Source organism: Pelodiscus sinensis, chromosome Z (assembly GCF_052426305.1).
Source record: "Pelodiscus sinensis isolate ZL-2025 chromosome Z, ASM5242630v1, whole genome shotgun sequence".
In the NCBI taxonomy this organism is placed as follows: Eukaryota; Metazoa; Chordata; order Testudines; family Trionychidae; genus Pelodiscus; species Pelodiscus sinensis.
Genome location: NC_143085.1, coordinates 35260117 through 35279643, shown reverse-complemented (window position 1 = coordinate 35279643; position 19527 = coordinate 35260117). Strand labels below are relative to the sequence as shown.

The 19527-nt window shown below is 48.5% G+C and overlaps 1 long non-coding RNA gene across 1 annotated transcript in view; it reads right to left on the bottom strand.

Annotated features, from left to right (window-relative positions):
* Positions 1-1997: 1997 nt before the first annotated feature.
* The window catches only part of LOC112546369 (uncharacterized), a 39245-nt gene continuing 21715 nt past the window's right edge, over positions 1998-19527 (bottom strand). Inside the window, exons 3-4 of the long non-coding RNA XR_012895890.2 lie at positions 18513-18619; positions 1998-2239 (exon numbers count right to left, since the gene is read on the bottom strand). This is a non-coding gene — a long non-coding RNA (uncharacterized LOC112546369). The remainder of the gene's footprint in view (positions 2240-18512; positions 18620-19527) is intronic.

Here is a 19527-nt window from a genome sequence, read left to right as displayed (position 1 = left end):
TATCACCTTCCCAGCCTCTCCTTGCTGGTCTGGGACTGCACCAGAAGTCCTGGGTGGCATGTTCAGAAAACATATAGACACCACTTAATGATTCCTAGTATCAGAGGGGTAGCCGTGTTAGTCTGAATCTGCAAAAGTGATAAGGAGTCCTGTGACACCTGATAGACTAACAGAGGGTATGTCTACACTACCCCTCTAGTTCGAACTAGCGGGGTAATGTATGCATACCGAACGTGCAAATGAAGCCCGGAATTTGAATTTCCCGGGCTTCATTTGCATAAGCCGGCCGGCGCCATTTTTAAATGCCGGCTTGTTCGAACCCCGTGCCGCGCGGCTACACGCGGCACGGGCTAGATAGTTCGAACTAGCAAGCCATTCCGAACTATCTGTACGCCCGAGGCTTGCTAGTTCGAACTATCTAGCCCGTGCCGTGTGTAGCCGCGCGGCACGGGGTTCGAACAAGCCGGCATTTAAAAATGGCGCCGGCCGGCTTATGCAAATGAAGCCCGGGAAAATCAAATCCCGGGCTTCATTTGCACGTTCGGTATGCATACATTACCCCGCTAGTTCGAACTAGCGGGGTAGTGTAGACATACCCTCATGTACTGGAGCATAAACTTTCGTGGGCAAAGACCCACTTCATCAGGACATGCATCTGATGAAGTGGGTCTTTGCCCACGAAAGTTTATGCTTCAATAAATGTGTTCATCTATAAGGTGCCACAGGACTCCTCATTGCTTTTAATGATTCCTGTAATTCTGTCATGAGGCTACCTCTACACTGCAGGCTTCTTGCTCAAGAACTTGCAGAACTTCTACAGTGCATGCGTGTTCTTGCTCAAGTAAATTTACAGTAAAGCGTCGGAATGGAGGGCTTCTTGCACAAGAGTTATTCCTCTTCCCATGAGGAATAAGCTGTCTTGTGCAAGAGCTCTTGCGGAAGAAGGCAGTGTGGATGGGCAAATGGCCATCAGAGCTTTCTTGCACAAAAAAGCATCCACACTGCCATGGATGCTCTTGCGCAAAAGCACATCTCTTGCACAGAAGTACATGGTAGTGTGGACTCACTCTTGTGCAAAACCTTTTGCACAAGAACTCTAGTGCAAAACAGTTCTTGCGCAAGAAACCTGCAGTGTAGACGTAGCCTCAGTGTTCCCTTGCGACGTAGTGTGGGCACCTTGCTGGTTGCTAGTCTTGGGCTGTGGGTGACCCCCACTGGCTGCTGTCTGTACCACAGCCCAGCTGAGTAGCTGATGGGACAGGGAGGTAACCTGTTCTACCAGTTACCCCCCCAGGGAGAGGAACAAAGGAAGGTGGAATGCCGCCCCTGGCTGGGGGGCAGGGCTGGAAGGGAATTTTAGTTGGGGTCTGGGAAGCAGGAGAGAAGGAGCTGGGGGGGGGGGCTGGGATTGTAGGGCCCAGCCACCCACCATCTCAGGGGAGGCACTGAGGCCTCCTAGCCCCAGTTCCTATAACTAGATTACATCTGTGCTGTGCTGTATCCTGGAGAAGCAATAAACTCCCTCTATTCTACTGGCTGGTGGAGTCTGTTTGTGCCATTACGGGGGTGCAGGAAGTGGGGGACCACGACGCCCCAATGATGTTAGTGATAATGTATTGGAACTGATGCTCCAGGGCAAGAGGACCAGCTGGCTCTCCCCACGTGGGCAGAAACCCCATTCTCCGAATATTCCCTCTTGTCATGCCTTGAGTGCCCAATGCTGTCTCCTTCTTTCCTCCATGCACTCTAGCACACTGCATGTGGGATATATGTCCCCTCCCCCAAATAGCCAATAATACGTCCCATTCCTTTCTTTGAATATTGGAATTAAAAGGCAAAAAAGTTCAGCAGAGGGACACACATCAGTGCCTGACCATGGGTGAGCTTCTTTCATCAATGAGGCCATGCCACCAGAAGGATGATGGGACCAGTAGGGACAGGGTCGCATAACTGATGGGTGGCATTGGGAACAGGGGGTAAGGAAGATACAGAAGTCCTTAAGCTTCATTTCTACAGTAGTATTCTATTCTGTTTACAACTGGCTGCATTGGCAGCTAGTGCTTGGAGAAATGCTTGCTGTTAGTTGTGGCAATTCTTTTTAGAAACAGTCTGCAGTGCCTCTTGCCAGGAAAGCAGGAATCTCTCTGATAGGAAACATTCCTTGGTTCTGTTCCCTCACCAGGGTCCCACCACGGCTCCTGTGGAAACAGAAGTCTGGCTGTTCCTCAATGTTCTTTGCCTGAAAAGTAGCAGGAGAGCACAGAGTCATTTCAATTGGATGCAAATGCTTGTTCCCCTCCAGTGCTGGGAATCTGATTAACTTTTTCCAGGCCTGTGGCTAATTAAAGCACACCATCCAAGTGTGGGTTATATGGTGTCACTTGGCTCACACTAGGGCATCTGTAGGTTCAGCACAATCCTTTTTCCTAGAATATCTGGGAACACTCAAACCTCTGCTGCCATTTCCCTGAAGTCACATTGCCCAGGATAAAGCCAGTCTTTTCTTGGAGCACATGGGTCTGGAGCAGCCGTGATGCCCCTTGACTATAGTCCAGATCTTGCTTCCAGTTACTCTGGGATAAGCTAGGGCAACACCACTGCAGTTACACCAGTGTGAGTGAGATCTGGATTTAGCCCTCTGGTTTTTATAGGCCACAGGGCTTTGTGCAGTCCCTGTGCTCTCTACAGATTAGCAACAGAGCCAGAGACGCCACAGCAACGTGCCAAATGGGCATGGGATAATTTGCAGTATTGGTGGTCAGGGAGCAGCCTTCTTTTTATTATGCCCAGTGTGATGTGATGTCCTGGGGGGATCTAAGAGCAGGTGGCCCTTTGTACCACCAGCCTCCAACTAGGCTGGAGCTTCCTTACTCCATGTGGTGTTTGCACCTCTGTTTGATGTTGTTCAGCCTTTCCTTTGCCCCACCAGTCCCGTGGCAGATGGTCTCCAATCCTCTCTGATGGGGGTCCTTGGATAAAGTGCTTCCTGCTCACATCCTCCTCTGCCCCATGGCTACGATATCACCACTTGTCTTTTCTCTGCCCCCTAATTCTGCCACCCCGCCACAGTCTTTCTGCTCTGCTGCCCTCTGAATATCTCTAGGAGGCAGAGCCAGGGTGCAAATGGGATCTGGAACTAAGTTCTGCATAGCAGCACAATACCCTGATGGCTTCCCAAAGAAGGGGCAGTTAATGCCCTCTTAGACCCACAGTGCTCACTATGGCCCTGAGTCTTGGGCAGAAGTTTACATGAGTACAAGGTGTACATAGCGTGCTACACTTGGCTTTGGGTAGCACTGAGAACCAGCTTTGCACTGGTGTAAGTGATGGCTGAAGGATCAGGAGTTAGGATGAGCTGAACTCAGCTTGCCTATGTGGGAAATAGAGTCCCTGCAAGCTGAGTTGCTGAATCACTAAACCTTGTCCTTGCCCTCCTAGAAACTTTCCTCACTGTTCCTCTGCCCCCAGCTTCCCGAATTTAGCAGAGAAACTTCTGACAGAAACTAGAAGAGATCTCTGGCTCATCCGGAGAGCAGCATGAGAGTATTGATTGAAATTGATAGTGTTGCAGGCAAAAAATATATATACAAAAAAAAGCCTTGTCATGATTATCTGCTGGAACATTTGGAAAAAAGAAATCCAAGGAAATGTTTCAGCTGATGACACTGCTGAAAAATAGAGCACTCCATCCCCTCTGTGGCTATGCACACTGGCTTGGGCCGAGCCCTGTACTGGATTTCACTTGCATCATCCATTACTGAGCATTGAAACTAGCCATTATGTTTCTGAGGCTGCAAGGACGATAATTGATTTAAACGCAGAGTGGGGTTTTTAACCATTTTCTCTTGGCAGTTTTTTATTCATTGATAGTAACAACCAAGTAAGGTAGGGTGGGAAGTAGCAGATACAGGACTGGTGAGTAAAAGCTAGGCTAATCCCCTCCATGCAACCTAGGAATCTTCTCTGGCAAGGAGTGACCTGCTGTGCTCAAAGGAAGCAGGCAATAAGAGATCCTATACCCAGCAGCTGGGTTATCGCTACCATGGAGAGGTTTGAGACAGCATGTGAGCATGAACAGACTCTACCCCTGACTCACTGTGAAACCTTGGCCAAGTCTCCCCCGAGGATACTTGCTCACTTTCATAAAGTGTGTTGAGAACCGCAGACAAACATATTCTATGAAGGCAAAGAAATATTATTCAAACGCTTCAGGGTCCCAAATGCTGTTCCCACCCTAAGCACATCCACAAGGGGTGGATGAAATGCAGCCCTCTCTATGGTGACGAGAGCAGCAGGCCACGGAACTATAGAAGGGGAGACCAGGACATGGGTGCAAATGCCTCTTCTTGTGTTAAAGTGCCATCGGATTGCTAATGTCTCAAAGGGCTCAACTTAAAAATCATGAGGCACAGCCTCAAGAGCAGTGTACCTCAGGAAAGTTACCCCCAGAGCACAGGGCTGTGGCTCTCAGATCCTCAGGCTCCCAGGTGTTGGGCCAGTCCCAAGGAGCAACTTTGACCAGCTGGCAGGTTGCTCTGAATTGTATACAAGGATATTTGTCCCTGTCTGTGGCCCTATCCCTGTAGCACTGAGTTAGCTACTGAAGATACCAAAACCATTCAAATACTTAGAGGGGCAACGGAAGTATCAGAAGCATAGACAAAAGGCAACCTCTGTAATGATTCTTTTTATCACTGGTTATAAAGTTTCCCTTTTGTGTTGCAGCTTAGACTATGCCAGGTGTTGGCAAATGGGCCTCTGCAGGCTGGATCCAGCCTGCCAAGCAGGTGGATCAGGCCCATGGAGGCCCTGCTTCTCCCCTGCCCCCAGGCCGATTAGGGCCTGGGGATGGTATGAATGAGAAGTTTCCTCCGCTCTGCCAGGACCGCATGGCACTTGGAAGCACTAGGCGCTCCTGGCAGGGCTGGAGGGGGCTTTGTGCACCCCCCCCCACCCCCAGGCCAATCAGTATCTGGGGCGGGGGGGGGGGCGCAGTTTCCTCTGCCCTGGCCCCACCCTGTGAGGAGCAGGTGCACTTAGAAGTGCCGCTCGCTCCTGGAAGGATGAGAGAAGACTTCGTGCTCTCCCCCACCCTGAGGCCCTAATTGGCCTGGGGGCGAGGGAGCACGGGAAGACTCCTCCCAGCCAGGGGCATGGGCACCTAGGAGAAAAAGGGGGCAGGCAGGCAAAGGTGCTTCCCCACCCCAGACCAATCATGGTCTTGGGGCGGGGAAGCAAGAAGTATCCAGGCCCCGCCCCTCATGCTCTAAATCTTTGAAGTGGCTCCCAGCAAAAAATTATTGCCCACTCCCTGGCCTATGCAAATCAGCGTAGACCAGCTCCCTTTTTGTTTATAGTCAATTTCACTTCCGGACTTCCTGTTCCAGTTTCAAGCGCTGCAGGAGAAGTGTCATTTGTTTAAGAGCAACTGTTTTGTTTTGAATCCTGGAAACATGCCTAGTGGCCTTCATTTTTATAAAAGTTTGTTTGCAAGTTTCCAGTTGACAGCCTGTCTCTCTGCATGGCTCTGGGAACCTGAATCTGTCCCGCAAAATAGGCTTTGTTCCTTGGCAAAGGACTTGCTTTTGGAGATAAATTTGATGGAAAGATTTCAAGAGACAAGAGTGTAGCAGGGTTTCCAGGAAGAGGAGACTGCCAAGGTTCTGATATTGGCAGAAGTAGCACCACGTCCAACAGGGACTGTAAACCCCTTTGCACTGTTTTCGACACGCTGGGTTTCTGGGAAGGCTGGTGGAGGAATTCATCATCCAGGTTGGGGATTTGCTCTTGGGACACATGATTTCCTGCATTTTGCAAGGCTGATCAATTATGACATTGAAATTAGCACTTTGCCCTACAGTATGATCCCAATTAGGCATTGCCTTAAAAACAATTTAAACACCATTATAACTTTCCATTTAGGCTCAAGTTATCATCAGAATTTATTACCCAGAGACTGCTCGCTTTCAGGCTGAGCTTGTTAATTAGTCAGTGGGGGGCAATGATGCTCAGGGTGGAGGAATTAAATGACACGTCTGACAGTAGGGTACCTGCTTGGATCTGTGTTGGTGTGGAGTGCACAGACTTACTCTTCCCTAGGTGTATCCCTGCTGGGAACGGAATTATGTTAGGGATGAATTTAGCCCAGTGTTTTGAAAATGCCTAGAATTGGACATGTCCCGAGACAAGCATGGCAAGAATTAAACTGCTCTTTTACTAGAAGTGGGTCAGTTTGGCTTAAGTGGGCAACAGAAAGCCAATATTCACTGTTCCTCTCTGTTACTGCAACAACTCGCCTTCCTGTTCACCTGTGCACAGAAGGGAAAGTAAGCGGATGTGCCCTGGTACACAGATCTGGCAGGAACTGGCTGAGCTGCAGCAAAAGCCAGCAGGGAGCTATTTAAAGAACTGGTAGGGACTTGGGTTGGGACAGTACCTGTCAGAAATTTTAAGTTTCTTTCACCGCTGCCCGAGTGCTATGTAATGGAACACACCGTCTCCCAGTGGTTGGCAACCCAGAATCTCAGCCACTACCCAGGTTCTTGCATCGTTGAGCAATTATGGAACATGAATCAGGGAGCAGTGAATTCTAGAGTACTTGTGGTAATGGAAATACAGGAGGCACTTGGCTGCTAATTTGCTTTTTTGTTAATGAGAGATCATCAGTGGTAGGACACTACAAGCGGTAATTAGAGATGACCCCAAAGTAACCACATTTCCACATGGAAACCCATCCATTCTGGAAATACCCATTATTTCCTGGGAGGGATTAGCCTGCCTCCTGATGGCAGCATGACAGTCCCCTTCTGGGACCCTTCTCTATGGGTGAGTTTGCCTGTGGGAGGTGCAAAGGGAGGAAAGTTCTGTGGTATTACATGATGGGTGAGCATCTGCTGTGGTGAATGGCCAAGAGAAAGAGAAAGAGAAAGAGAAAGAGAAAGAGAAAGAGAAAGAGAAAGAGAAAGAGAAAGAGAAAGAGAAAGAGTCTCTTGGCCAGGCACCTCCTCTAGTGTGTCAGTTGTCAGAAGCACGACCTGGAGCTTTCTATAGACCGTTGTATTATGGGCACCTGCTTCTTTCCCAGAGATTGTTCTCTGCTCCTCCCTCCAGCCAGTGGTCTCATGTGCTTTCCAGCCAGTGACCAACCCACTGTGAGTCAGGCAAGCATGTTGGAGATGCAAAGCTGAGGCATAGAGAAGGGAAGGAAGCTGTCCATGGTGTGCCAATCGAATGAACTGCAGAAACCTGTGTTCCCACCTCCTTCACTCCAGCGATCACCCACCACGCTCGAGAGACAAGCTACATTGCACATACTGCCACCCATCATGTTCCAGGGGATTCTTTGCTCTTTCTGCCCACAGACAGCCCCAAAACTGGAGTGTGCTCCAAAACGTGGGTCTCTTGTTGGATCTAGCCTGGCCAGCCAATGCACCAGCTCCTGCAGCATTTCAGATTTGGCTCCAAATTGCATCATGTTACATAGGAGCCCAGACTGTCTGAGGGCACAACACTGCCTACATGAGCTGGCTCTGCCTAGGGCTGAGTCCTAATGTGAGGGGCAATTATAGTTAGTTGCTCGCTACTTTGCAAGAGTGATTGACAACAGGAAGGAACTAAACCCGAGCTGGGCTGAAGAATCACAATTCACTGTCTTGTGGTATTTGTATCACAGCATCTGCTGGGTTCCAGTGGCCCAATGAACATAGTCTGATAGGAGCATGCTTCCATCGCTGGCCTAAACAACAGCCTTGGGAGCAAGAATTAAGGGCATTTTTTCACTGTCTGCTGCATAGAGGAGCAGTGATTGATCCAGTGGGGGTTGATTTATCACACTGAGAATGGACACAATAAATTGACTGACAATCTGTGGAGATACCACAGTAAGCAGACCTAAGTTCATCAACTTCCACTACGTTATTCATGTAGCTGAAGTTGTGTAACTTAGATCAACAACCTGTGGTAGTGTAAACAAGGCCTAAAAGAGGGTATTTTAGAGGGACATCTTTCCTCCAGCCCCATCTTCTTGCAAATGCCTCTTATGACACCAGATATTATTCAGCACTAGGTGAAACAATGAAAACTCTAGATTCTAACCAACATCACTTAGTACAGAGGTTTTCAAACTATGGGTCATGCCTCAGTACTGAGTGGTGGGATGTCGGGCGCTGGGTCTCGTTGCTGCAGGGGGATCAGGTGAGCAATGGGGGAGCTGAGGCAGCTCCCTGCCTGTCCTGCACTGCAGGCTGCGCTGCGTCCTAGAAGCAGTCAGCAGCAGGGCTGGCTTCTAGGTGTGCATGAGAGGAGAGCACACAGGGGTCCATGCACTATCCCGGCCCTCAGCACTAGCTCTGCACTCCCCTTGGCAGGGAACCTGCTGCCGGCTGCTTCTGGGGGCAGCATGGTCTAGGTGCCATGAGAGGCAGGAAGCTGCCTTAGCCCTCCCGCTGCACTGCTGACTGTGAGCCACTCTAGGGAAGCCCCTCCTGCCCCAGCCCTGACCCCCCCCAAAAGCCAGAGCCCCCTCCTGCTGCCCAAAGCTCCCATCCTCAGTCCCACCCTGCAGCCCACAATCTAGTCATATTCTGCTGGGTCACAGCATCAGCATATTTCTTTAACTGCATCATGAGGAAAAAAGCTTGAAAACTCCTTAGTATGCTAGAGCTGTATTGACATATCTTCTGAGCTCCAAATGTAATGGTATTTGGTAACAGAACCCTGCGAGGGGTGTGTGTGTGTGGTCTACAAGTTAACCCTGATTCCAGGGGCACTGGCTTCTCTCAGCTATCTCAAGTATTTCTCTTATCTCAGGGGAGAGTGGGAAAAATATCACCTCAGGTGACTTCTCCTTTAGCTTTACAAGGCCCGGAGCTTTGATGGGTGTTCTTCCTGTGATGATGTTTTGAGCCGTATCATAAAACAGCAAACACAGTGTGCCATTAAATGCCTGGAGAGGGGGGTTGGAAGAGGCTTTGAAGTCTCTTCAGCACAAATGTGAGGCTTAAAGGGAGAACACTTTATTTCTCTTCCTTTCAGACATTTGCTCCCCACTTCCGTTTGGCTGGTGCCTAGTGAGGAACCAGCTCAAACTTCCATGATGAAATTCATCAGCATTCCCCAGCCAGATCCAGCCTGGTGGCTAACTCGGGGAGCTCTGGGCTAGACTAAGGCTGTGTCTACCCTTGCACTTGATCCACAACATTTTTGTCATTCACTGGTGCTTAACCCTCTCCCCCCCACCCCACGAATGGCAGTTTTGCTGTAACAAGAGCATTTGTGAATGCTGCTTTGTCGGCATAAGCGCTCTCCTGCCGACAAAGCAAAAGCCTCTCTCTCCTTGGGGGTAGAAGCATTTTGCCAGTAAAAGTGCCAGAAAATGGCATTATCACTTGCTGACTTATAGCAACAGGGCCTTAGAATCATAGAGCTGGAAGAGACCTCAGGGGGTCATCAAATCCAGCCCCCTGCCCAAGGCAGGACCAATCCCAACTAAATCATCCCAGCCAGGGCTTTGTCAAGTTGAGACTTAAACACCTCTAGGGATAGAGATTCTACCACCTCCCTAGGTAACCCATTCCAGTGCTTCACCACCCTCCTAGTGAAATAGTTTTTCCTAATATCCAACTTAGACCTCCTCCACTGTAACTGGAGACTATTGATCCTTGTTCTGCCATCCGTCACTGCTATGAACAGCCTCTCTCCACCCTCTTTGGAACCTCCCTTCAGGAAGTTGAAGGCTGCTATCAAATCCCCCCCTTACTCTTCGCTTCTGCAGACTAAACAAACTCAAATCCCTCAGTCGCTCCTCAGTCGCTCCAGCCCCCTAATCATTTTGGTCGCCCTCCGCTGGACCCTCTCCAATGCATCCACATCCTTTCTATAAGGGGTGGGGAGGAGAGAACTGTACACAATACTCCAGATGTGGCCTCACCAGAGCCGAGTAAAGCGGAATAATCACTTCTCTGGAACTGCTGGCAATGCTCCTCATAATGTACCCTAATATGCCATTAGCCTTCTTGGCTACAAGGGCACACTGTTGACTCGTATCCAGCTTCTCATCTACTGTAATCCCCAGGTCCTTTTCTGCAGAACTGCTACTTAGCCATTCGGTTTCCAGCCTGTAAAAATGTTTGGGATTCTTCCATCCCAAGTGCAGGACTCTGCACTTGTCCTTGTTGAACCTCATCAGATTTCTTATGGCCCAATCCTCTAATCTGTCCAGGTCACTCTGGACCCTATCCCTACTCTCCAATGTATCTACCTCTTCCCCTAGCTTAGTGTCATCTGCAAACTTGCTGAGGGTGCAATCCATCCCCTCATCCAGGTCATTAATAAAGAAGTTAAACAAAAACGGTCCTAGAACAGATCTTTGAGGCACTCCACTAGAAACCGACCACCAACCTGACATCGAGCCATTGATGGACCCATTGGGCCCAACAGTCTAGCCAGCTTTCAATCCATTTTACAGTCCATTTATCCAATCCATATTCCCTTAACCTATTGGCAAGAATATTCTGGGAGACCATATCAAAAGCTTTGCTAAAGTCAAGGTATATCATATCCACTGCCTTTTCCATATCTACAGAGCCGGTTTCCTCATCATAGAAGCTGATCAGATTGGTGAAGCATGACTTGCCCTTCGTGAATCCATGTTGACTATTCCTGATCACTTTCCCCTCTTCCAAGTGCTTCAAAATGGATTCCTTGAGGATCCCCTCCATAATTTTTCCGGTAAGGCTGAGGTAAGGCTGACTGGTCTCTGTAGTTCCCTGGATTGTCCTTCTTCCCTTTTTAAAAGATGGGTACTACAATTGCCTTTTTCCAATAATCCAGAATCTGTCCCGATCTCCACGAGTTTTTAAAGATAATGGCCAAAGGCTCCGCAATGACATTTGCCAACTCCCTCAGTCCTGCAGATGCATTAAATCCGGGCCCATGGATTTGTGTATGTTTAGCTTTTCTAAATAGTTCCTAACTTGTTCTTTCCCCACCAAGGGCTGTCCACCTCCTTCCCATACTGCGTTGCCTAGTGCATTTGTCTGGGAGCTGACCTTGTCCGTGAATACAGAGGCAAAGAAAGCATTAATTACTTCAGCTTTTCCCACATCATCTGTCACTAGGTTACCTCCCCCATCCAGTAAGGGTCCCACACCCTCTCTGATCACCCTCTTATTGATAACATGCCTGTAGAAACCTTTCTTGTTACCCTTCACATCCCTTGCTAGCTGCAATTCCAATTGCGCTTTTGCCTTCCTGATAATTCCCCTGAATTCTTAAGCAATATATTTATACTCCTCCCTGGACATCTGTCCAAGTTTCCACTTCTTGCAAGCTTCCTTTTTGTGTTTAAGCTCACCAAGGATTTCCCCGGTAAGTCAATCTGGTTGCCTACCATATTTGCTTTTCTTGCTGTGCATTGGAATGGTTTCTTCCTGTGCCTTTAATAAGGCTTCTTTAAAATACTGCCAGCTCTCCTGGACTCCTTTCCCCTTCATGTAAGCATCCCAGGGGATCCTGTCCATCAGTTCTCTGAAGGAGTCAAAGTCTATTTTTCTGAAGTCCAGGGTGTGTATTTTGCTACTCTCCTTTCTTCCTTTGGCCTGGATCCTGAAATTTACCATCTCATGATCACTGCTTCCCAGGTTGTCACCCACCTCTACTTCCCCTACTAGTTCCTCCCTGTTTGTGAGCAGCAGGTCAAGCTGCATACAGCCCCTGGTCAGTTCCTTCAGCACTTGTACCAAGAAGTTATCCCCAACATTCTTCAAAAACTTCCTGGATTGTCTGTGCTCTGGCGTATTGGTCTCCCAACAGATGTCAGGGTGATTGAAGTCCCCCATGAGAACCAGGTCCTGCGATCTGGAAGCTTCTCTCAGTTGTCTGAAGAAAGCCTCGTCTATCTCATCCACCTGATCGAGTGGTCTATAACAGACACCAACCCAACATCACCTCTGTTGCTTCCACCTCTAAACTTAACCCATAGACTCTCAACAGGCTTTTCTCCCTCTAAATACTGGAGCTCCAAGCAATCATACTGCTCTCTTACATACAGTGCAACTCCTCCTCCTTTTCTCCTCCGCCTGTTCTTCCTGAGCAGTTTGTACCCTTCCATGACAGTGCTCCAGTCATGCGAGTCATCCCACCAAGTCTCTGTTATTCCAATCAAATCATAGTTCTTTGACTGGGCCAGGGCTTCTATTGCTTCCTGTTTCTTTCCCAGGCTTCTCACATTTGTGTACAAATGCTTTAGATAACCAGTTGATTGCCCTACCTTCCCCATCCAAATCGGGGACCTCCCTTGTTGTTCGTTTCTCCTTGTGTTTCTTCCCGGTATTTGACTTCCTCACTTACCACATGTCTTTTGTCACCATCCCACAACGAACCTAATTTTAAGCCCTCCTCACTAGGTTTGCAAGCCTGCCCGTGAAGATGGTCTTTCCTCTCTTGGTTAGGTGAATCCCATCTCTTCCTAACAATCCTTGTGCCCAGAACAGAGTCCCATGGTCGAAGAAACCAAAGCCCTCTCTCCGACACCACCTGTGCAACCACACATTTACTTCCTCAGTTTGACCATCCCTACCTGGACTTTTTCCTTCAACAGGGAGGATGGACGGGAACACCACTTACACTTCAAATTCCTTGATCCTTCTTCCCAGCGCTAAATTATCCACTGTGACCTGCTCAAGGTCATTCTTGGCCATATTGTTAGTTCCTACATGGAGAAGCAGGAAGGGGCAGCAATCTGAAGGTTAATCACTTTTGGAAGACTCTCGGTCACATCCTGAATGCGAGCTCCTGGTATGCAGCACACTTCTCGAGATTACAGGTCTGGACGGCAGATGGATGACTCAGTCCCTCTTAGGAGGGAGTCCCCGACCACCACCACCCGTCTTCTTCTTTTGCGGGTGGTGGTCGTGGAACCCCCATCCCTAGGACTACGCATCCCATGCTTTCCGGTAAATGGTGTTCCCTTCTGATTTCCTCTCTGAGAGGTCCCTGCCAAAGCATTTTCCACTGCAGTGCCTGCAGAGAGAGCCTGAAAGCGGTTACTTACCTTTACAGGAATGGGGGATTCCTGAATTGGCTTTCTTCTTCTTCTAGAGGTAACATGCTGCCAGTTCTCTTCCTTGTCCTGCACTGCTCTCACTGGCTCTTCAGTCTGCTGTGCCTGCAGGATTAAACGCTGCCTTCTATCGAGGAAGTCTTCATCCTCTCTGATGGAACGTAGGGTCGATACTTGAGCCTCAAGTCCTCTAATTTTTTCTTCCAAAATGGCAACCAGCTTGCACTTAGTGCAGATGAAATCCCTTCTTTCTTCCAGGAGGAAAACAAACTTGGTACATGTTGTGCAGGTAACAACAGCAGACCTATCACCATCCACACCTGCCTTCCCTCTGAGAGATTTCTCAGATATTATTCAATGCCTCCTTGAAGGGGAGGAGTGTAGTGAAAAGATTTTAAAGAATGGTGAGTGTATCTCACCCCTTTCCCAATTCCCCTTCCTAACTCCCCGTTAACAGCCTCTGTTCCCAAGCTGCATTGTGCAGACACACCCTGAGCAGGGGAGGATGTGGGCGGAGGAGACAGAAGAAAGCTCCTTTCAGTCAAGGGGTTGGGTATTATTTCCTTTCCTGTCTTTGATCTTCCAGCTGGATCCTGCCCTGCTGGAGCATTCCTCTTGGTAAGCAGCTGCGGGCATGGTTCTCTCAGGTGGATGGAGTCTGCCGCTAGTGGAACAAGGTCACAGCTCAATGAGAAACAAGCTTCCTCCATCCCTTCTGTGCCATCTTGAGCAGCTGGAAGCCACTGCCTGGATCCTGCAAGCCCATGCCTAGCGCACTCGCTGGAGGGGTGGAATGCAGGTAATAGGGAGCGGAGGATGTGCCATGGATGTAAGGAAGGGTAAGCGCTGGGCACAGCCCTTCCTGCTAAGCTTAGGTCTCAGGGCCCTGGTGAGTCTGCTGCCTCAGTCTTTAGCTAAGAGGGGGCCACGGGAGCAGCTGTGAAGAGGCATGGGTTGAAGACAGATTATGAAGAGGCTCTTTCATCTCACCTCTGCCACAAGGCAGGCTAGCCCAGCAGCTGTGCAGCAGTACCCTCCTTAATGCCAGATTGGGGCCCCTTTCACCTGGCACATATCTGTTCACTCCTGTGTCAGGCAGGTCCATACCCTGCTAGCTAAGATAAGAGACATCTGCAGCGTGAGCATGGCCTGTCTGGGAATCAGGACTTGGACTCTGTTGGTTCGGCTGCTGATTGGCTCTGAGACCTTGAGCAAGACACTTTGCCTCTGTGTGCTTCAGCTGCCCCACATATGGACGGGGACATGATGCTTGTGGAAGGTTCACTGAGGCTGTAGGTACCAGTTGCCAGAGAGCTGCTAAACACTGGCACTGCCAAGCTGCCGGTGCTGTGGGGCTGGCATGAGAGTGAGTGTTGCCCAGAATCTCTCCTCTGGTATCTGCACTTCAGGTTGAATAATTCATCTGACAACCGGAGCCTCGCATCCTCCCTGGAGAACAGCAGTGAGCTGCTGGTGACATCCCCTATGGGCTTGCTATTAGGGTTCATTCCATGAACATCTCATGGAAGACTTTGCTCTGTGCTCTGGCTGTCGATATTCAAAGAGTTGAGCAGGGTTGGCTCCTCGCAACAGGTCAGGCACTGACATGTTCTTGCTGCTACTCCCTGATAGGACAGATGAGGCCAGTGCTTAAGGACAAAGACTTGCCCTTGCAAATTTCAGATTCAATTTCTGCAAATATCTCAGTGCGAGGCTTTCAAATTTGCATCCAACAAACAGGCTGGCCAGTTACAAATCAAGAGCCCCGGTATTTTATGGGCAGTGAATGGAGCTGTGGCAGGAACACAGTCATTCTTCCAGGGACCTGTCATGTGGATCTGTTCACACTATTCACTCAGACCTGGGATTAATGCTCATGCAGAATATTATCTGGGAGATGGTGGATAATTACACTGAGCTCTGATGGATCTGGGAGCCAGGACTTTCAAGGTGATTCTGTCAAGGAGCCTTAATTCCTCTTGACACTGAGTTACCAAGCTAAGTAGCTCTGATACGGTCCACTTTAAGATACTAAAGAAGGGATTTAGTACCTTTTTCAGTACCAGTCTGCTAAAATATAGGACATATAGAACTAACCTGAGTCTCTCAACACAGGCTACCATAAAGCTGATGAGTTAAACTGATAGAAAACCTCTTCTGTAGGGTGTAAAATTAAGCCCTTCTCCTATCCCACCACTTCCAAAGGCCAACTTCAAAGTCACATATAAAGTTGGGAGGAACTTTTGCTACTTGGTTTCTCTGCTTGTGAGACAGGTCTCATTGGTAGCAGTCACATGATCCGCACATCTGTCTCACTTTGTTCTAACTCTCTGAGATGCTGCGTAAGAGGGGGAGAAAAGGGGAGCAGCAAAAAGGCATTTTCATTCTTACTTTTTCAAAACTCACAGTTTGCAATTAGCCTCTAGAGGATTTTAAACAACAATCACTTGTGTGAGTGAAAAACCAGAAACGGGTTGGAAATGCTTTGCTTTTATGCTCAAAACTACTGTATGAATCTCCAGTTGCCAGAATGGGGCAGGAGGGAGCAAAGGCAGTACAGACATGAGAATACTAGGCAGCTTTTGGACAAGGAGAGGGAGAGGGGAGTGATGGTTTTGAGAGTTTGGCTGATGAATTCAGTTTTACCCCAGTAACAATTTGCTTTTTTCTGTCAAAGTGCAACAGCTGTAGAAAATGTATGCAGAACCTCCCAGCTCTGAGCCCTGAAACTTGCCTTGAGTCTTAGCACAGATTCTTTTAAGGGTTCCTGAACCTTTCAAGAGAATCAGTGTCCCATTTTGAACAAATTGGGGCTGTTTAAGGACTTACAAAATCCAGTTTCTCAGTGTTTGCAGCGTGAATCCAGATGGTTTGGCCTGAGATTGGCTTTGAGATTTTAACTTTGCTTAAGCTGCAACACAAAGTTAAGCTGTGGTGTATGAATTCCATTAGGATGGGAACCAGAGGAGATGCTAGCACAAAGAGAGAACACACAGGCTGTATCTAGACTGGCCAGTTTTTCCAGAAAATCAGCCGCTTTTCCAGAAAAAACTTGCCAGCTGTCTACACTGGCTGCTTGAATTTCCGCAAAAGCACTGACTTCCTACTGTAAGAAATCTGTGCTTCTTGCGGAAATACTATGCTGCTCCCGTTCGGGCAAAGTCCCTTTTGCGCAAAAGGGCCAGTGTAGACAACTCAGATTTGTTTTGTGCAAAAGCGCATCTAGATTGGCCACAGATGCTTTTCCACAAAAAGTGCTTTTGCGGAAAAGTAACCGTGCTAATCTAGATGCTTTTTTCCGAAAATGCTTTTAACGGAAAACTTTTCCGTTAAAAGCATTTCCGGAAAATCATGCCAGTCTAGACGTAGCCACAGAGTTTGGCCCAACTTGGCTAGTATTCCTGTCTGAACTGGTTTTTAGTTTTCTTCCAGAGATCCTATGTGCTTTTCTCAGACCCCAAATGTACAAAATCTGCCTAGATCCAGCTATTCTTGGACAATTTCAGTGACAACCAAACCAGAAATGGAAACACACACTGACCCACATGAGTGTCCACTAGTATAGCTTTCCCCTCTCTCCACAGCCTCTCTGGACACCTCTCCCAGGTGATTCTACTTCTTTTGCTAACTCTATTTTGAGAATCTTCACACCTCTTCAACCTGGAGACACCACCTGGAGAGGGTACTGTCTCTGGCCCACTCCCTCTTTGATGTTTCCTCTGAGGTCACTGGAGTTGGGTGGCTTGTGACATTGGTGGCTTGTTCTGTGACGTGGGCAATGGCAGTGGCTCAAGTTCTGCTGAGAAGAGTTACAGCAGGATCTGGGTACACACAATATGCAGGGGACAGCTTCCCCTTGCTGAGACTATCCCGGCACTGCCTCACTTGGAAACCTGCAGACTCATCAGCCTGTGCCCCTGGAGAATACAGTCGAATGTCATTGAGCCTGCAGGACATTAACCAGTCTTGACTGGCTGGTTCCTTAAAGTTCAAAGTCTGAATATTTAAAAACAGGGGGGATAAATTCCCGTGTGACTTTGTGGATGACGACTAGGTTCTCTGACCATTGCCCAGCCATGTGCAGGGCCTTTGTGCTGGGCTCTATCTGTGATCCCATGCACCATTTGAACCACTGGCTGGGTGCTTCTGTCACAAACAAACATGGGACAAGCCAGGACGTAAGACATGAATTCTGTGGCTTTCAAGAAGAGGAAGGGTGCATCACAGTTCTTGGTCTAAGTCAGATCCCTCACCCAAAAAGGCCTGTCTAGGTAGGGGCAGGCTGTGATAGTGTTAAAAAGTTATTATATCTCAGACAGGCAAAGAACCACCAACACTTTGATTCCAGGGCTAGAACTGGGCACACATTTCTGGACAAAAGTTTTTTTTGGCAAAAAACAAAAAACAAAACAAAAGAACCAAACAAACAGATTTGACAATACCAAAATGTTTTGTGGATTCGTGTCAGTGCTGTCGAATTGGTCATGCCAGGCAAGAGCGAAACAGATGCATCAAAAAACCCAACTCTGAAAAAAGTCAAACCTGTTGGATTTTTCTTTTTGAAATGACTTGTTTGTTCTGAAATTGTCTGCAGTTGTATTTGCTTTTCAAAATGCAGACCATTACCGAAACAGTCAAAATTGACACAAAATGTTTCCTTCAGCACTCCCCTTCCTTTTCTCTTTTACTTTTCAATTCACTGAAAAGTTTTGGGTGTATAGTTTGAGTGGTGATAAATATCTCCTTCCAACCTTTCCGAATTGTCACTGCACCAAAAAAAAAAAAATTTTTTTTATGCAGCTCTACAGTGGGCATTGGCTGCTGCTTTTAGTATCTACTCCCTCCTCCCTGCTTTCCACACATCCATGGCACTGGCACAGACGGAGTGGGCTACAGAACATTGCCTGGCACCAACCCAATTCTGTCTCAGGCTGTCATATTTGCCCTCTCAGCTCTCTGAAGATCCTTACACGGGTTCGCAGGGTGCAAGGCCTGTCAGAGACAATGGCTGTGGGAAGACAGGGTCCCTGCACTCCTCAGATTCTGAGAGTTGACCAAGCCCCACGGCCAGAAAACTGCTACTGGTTACTCCTTTGCTCCACTTCCCTTGTCCCATCTGTGGTTATGAAGCTTCTCTCCAGCTTGGGAGAGCTTCCTGCCTGTTGCTATGTTTTTTTTCACCTGTGGAAAGGGAGGCTGTGAGCTCCAGGCATCCATCTGGGATTTGCCATAGACCCTAGTAGCAGGACTATAACAAGTCTCTGGATGGCTGGGTGGGAGTGTGTGGGGGAAGTAGCCCTTCTCTTGCAGTATTACATGTGGCTGGTTTTGCAGGGATATTTCCTATGCACTAGTCAGAGCGCTGGCACCCATGTTATTGTGGACCGCAGAGTGCTGTCTATAATCAGATATTTGTCAGGCAATGGTTTGTGCTGGATCCATGTTTGCATACCTGCCAAAGCTCCTGTTTCAAGCAGAGCTCTCTCAAAGTTTCCTTCTGAGACTGCAGTCTCTCTGTTTGCCTCTCCATCTGTCTGTCTCTCTTTCTCTCTCGAATTCCTGAATCGAATTGCCACCAACAAGGTAATGAATTACTTATTTCAGTTTAAAGACAGATGACCAGTGATCACTTCACCACTATTGGCATCCTATAACCATGTGCCAGAGACTCTCACCTCCCACACCATAGGGAGCTATTTTCTGAGCTATCCCCACAGGTTTTCCGTTATCCTGTGGTGAACAGAGCTGGCACTGGGCAGCGATGTCGCCCCCTGGAACACAGGCTCAGCTGTAATGTATCAGACCACTGGTCTGTGTCATCTGGTCCCAGCATTGATCAAATTCCTGATTCTCCACAGGGAACCCTTCCCATAATGCACCTGGACACTTGCTCTACCTCAATCATGTGTGGGATTTATACCACAGCAACCATTGTTGTAGCTAGGTGCTTTCTTGAGCCCTACAGCAACCAGCCGTGCTGGAGAGATTTGTGTGGTGAGCAGAGCTGGGAGAACAATTGACCTGAGGAGTTTATTTTGAGCCGGCTGGGGAACTGTCCAGGAACTTCCCGCCATTTTGAGAGATTTGTGCTTCATTCAGAGTGGCCTGGCAAGCGTTTCGTGGGATGGGTTCCTTCACTCAGGCTGGGTTTTCGTGCTGGTGAAAGGTGTAGGATGGGATGGGTGGGACGTGGCTGATAACCATCTCAACGAAGAGGCTGCACAAAGCCCAGCTGCAGTAAAGCCAATGACACACAACAGGATGCCCCTCCAGGAGGGGTATTTCTTCTCAGCAGCTCTGATTGGGGGCTGTTTGTAAGCCACTGTCTCTGCCACTCATGCTACCGGCTGCCTTCCTTTCAGGGAAGGTGTCAGTGAAAGACGAGGTCTGGTGGAGAGGTCTCCTCAACTGTATGGTACTCCTATGAACGTTTCCCCTCTGCCAGGACCCACGTGGTTTGGCATGAA